This window comes from Hibiscus syriacus, unplaced genomic scaffold (assembly GCF_006381635.1).
Source record: "Hibiscus syriacus cultivar Baekdansim isolate YM2019G1 unplaced genomic scaffold, ASM638163v2 tig00110890_pilon, whole genome shotgun sequence".
Classification (NCBI taxonomy): Eukaryota; Viridiplantae; Streptophyta; class Magnoliopsida; order Malvales; family Malvaceae; genus Hibiscus; species Hibiscus syriacus.
The window spans coordinates 13,818,434-13,821,885 of NW_024062900.1; the positions used below are offsets into that span (position 1 = coordinate 13,818,434).

Below are 3,452 nucleotides of genomic sequence, written 5' to 3' on the forward strand. Positions count from 1 at the left end.
AGTGTTTAAATATGATTTATATTTAATTAACTATTTATGGCAGTATTGAATTTGTGTAGTTGAGATTTTAATTAGAAGAGATGAAAAAATGAAGAGAAGTTTAAGAATCTGAGCAGGATGGGTGTAGAGAAAAGGTGAGTTGAAGAAGAAGAGGAGGAAGTGGGGTTCAGTCAAAATGGTCTCACGTGGTTAAATGATTTCAAAAATTGGACTAATATGTTTAAAACGTGAATGGAGAAAACAAAAATATAATAAACTGAATGTGCAAACGGACTAATTAACTCAGAAAATTAGTATATAAAAAACACTAGATTTAACGAGGTCCGGTAATGTGCCTACGTCCTCGGGAGCAATGAGCGGCTATTCTTTTTATTATTTGCAATAATCTAAAATTAGGTTACAATTATAGTATATAAGAGTAACTCCGGTACAATTATAAAAATACCCCGTACCGTACAATTACAATAATCCGTTCACTTCGCTCACTCTGCTCAACTCCGCTCCAGCATTTGTCCTCCAATTAGTATATGAGTCATACCTAACATAAACATTAGTGACGGTATATGTAGTATACCTAAAATGAAATTCAATTGATTTTATTATATTTGAAAGAGCATTATAGGAATAAATAAAGAAATGAAATGAATAATATTTTATTGGTGACCTTCCCTTGTCACTTTTTTTGTTACAGTTTGGCCATAAACCTCTTTATAATTGTTCTGTGGCCTTGGCCCTTGTCTTGCCACCGGTCTTATAATAAGTTCATATATAGTTAATAAAGTCAGGCCAATATTTATACAATTTGAATACTGAAAATTATAGACGACCAACCATTGCTTATAAGATCATTGGACTAGAAATATTTTGCAAAATTTAAGGAAACATAACAATGACAGCGCTTTTAAACCAAACATTCATTAAAAAAAAAAGGAAGCTCTCCCCTCTATGTTCATTGTATGCATTGTCCAATTTGATAACTCTAAGGGGGAAAAGAAGAAGAGAGATATTGTTATTCCTTTGGTGGTGTCTGGTGTATTGTAAAATGGGGAACGTGACGTCAAGCATGGCTTCGAAGCTCGCGTTTTTCCCACCAACGTACGGTGTTTACAAGGAGAAAGATGGGCGGCTGGCTTTAACAGGGGTGATTCCCGACAAGAACATGAATGCCCATTTGCTTGATACCAAAGGCGGTAATAAAATCGCTGCCACCTTCTGGAAACATCCTCATGCCAGGTTCACCCTCTTGTATTCCCATGGCAATGCTGCTGATATAGGCCAAATGCATGACCTCTTCAATGAACTCCGAGCCTACCTCCGTGTCAATATTATGAGGTACCTTGGTTCGTTTTAATACTATTAGTTCGATATTTAAATAACGAAATGATTCGTTTCGAGTTAAATTTACCACACATCCTCCGACTATGATTATTGGCATCATGTGATTGTATTGCCTTTGCTTTCTTTTCTTTTTTCCTGCAGCTATGATTATTCAGGTTATGGAGCATCATCTGGCAAGGTAAAGGGGTCTTTTTTTGTGTTCGTTTTCGTTTTCAAATATTTCAAGGATCATACTTTGTGTTTGAATATATCATCTATCAATATTCAATACACCTCTGTGACTAAATTTTATACCTGTAATTTCAACAGCCATCCGAACTGAACACATATTATGATATAGAAGCCGTATACAATTGTTTGAAGAAAGAATATGGGTTAAACAGGAAGAACTGATATTGTATGGTCAATCTATTGGAAGTGGATCAACTCTACATTTGGCCACTCATTTACAGAAACTAAGAGGAGTTGTTCTTCATAGTCCCATCCTTTCTGGCGTTCGGGTCTTATATCCAGTCAGGACGACCTTCTGGTTCAACATCTTCAAAGTTAGCTTCATCTTAACCTTCCTGTAAAATCATCTATATGCTTCTGCGATCTTAAATGATCTGGTTTTGTATTGAGCAAGTTGTTTCCAAATGTTTGCAGAATATAGACAAAATCCAGCGTGTTAACTGCCCAGTTTTTGTTATACATGTAAGTGTATATAAATATATATATATATATGAAGTGAAGTTTTTTCTTTTTTGATTCATTGACATGCATTATTTGATGACGGATCAAATGGTTGCAGGGCACGAATGATGACATAGTGGATTGGTCTCATGGGAAGCGATTATGGGAACTTTCAAAGCAAAAATACGATCCTTTATGGATCAAAGGTGGTGGCCATTGCGACCTGGAAACTTTCCCCGAGTACATTGAGAATCTACGCAAATTCATCAATAACACTACAGCAAAATAGAGATTTAGCGGCGTTTTTAAGCGCCGCTAAAAGCACTCGTGGCGATAGAAAAAACGCTGCAAGAAGCGCCGGTCATACCAGCGTCGCTAATGTTAACGGCGTTTGTGAAATAAAAACGCCGCAAAAAGTCAAGTTCTATAACGGCATTTTTGAAACAAATGCCGCAAAAGGTTGAGATCTATAGCGGCGTTTTTATTTCACAAACGCCGTAAAAGATCATATCTATAGCGGCGTTTTTGGATAAAAACGCCGCAAAAGCTCATATCTATAGTGGCGTTTTTGGATACAAACGCCACAAAAGGTCAGATCTATAGCGGCATTTTTAGAACAAACGCTGTAATAGGTAAGATCTATAGTGGCGTTTTTGATACAAACGCCGCAAAAGGTCATATCTATAGCGGAGTTTTTGGATACAAACGCCGCAAAAGGTCATATCTATAGCGGAATTTTTGGATACAAACGCCGCAAAAGTCAGATCTATAGCAGCATTTTTGGATACAAACGCCGCTAATTACCATTCTTTAGCTAAGATTAATTGATATTTTGCATATTTCATTTCTTCTCTACATCACCTAAATTTAATATCATGCAACTTTATATTAATAACAACCATAAATTTTAACAACAAAATAAATTAAAATTTATAAACATTAAAATTAAATATAATGTAGTTTGACATTGTTCTCTAGAATTTAATCTAGGTTATTTCACTTGTACAAAGATATAACTTATAAACATTCTACATTTTCTTTACAGACTTGAGAGAAACAATTTTATTGAAGCTACTATTTACAGACTTACACTCCTGCAATAAGGGGCTGGAATAATATCTCTCCAGTTTGAAAGCGTTCATTTGACAGAGTAAACCGGCCCACAGCTGGAACCTCTTCATGACCAAGGGAACTCTGGGTAACATTTATCCTTCGATGTCTTCATAGAAGCTGCAAACAACATATTAAATGAATCAGATAAATATCTATATAGTGCAAGGCATTAAATATTACAATATGAGGATCCAAAAAACAAAAGAATGATCATGAAAATGATATGCCACACCACAAAGGCATCATGCATTTTTGGAAACACAAGGAACAACATCAAAGGTGGCAAATATTAACTACGGTAAGAAAAACAGTAAGAATAAGAATTTAGA

At 35.3% G+C, this 3,452-nt stretch overlaps 1 pseudogene; it reads left to right on the plus strand.

Annotated features, from left to right (window-relative positions):
- Window positions 1–942: 942 nt before the first annotated feature.
- Window positions 943–2,299, plus strand: LOC120144745 (annotated as a pseudogene).
- Window positions 2,300–3,452: the final 1,153 nt, after the last annotated feature.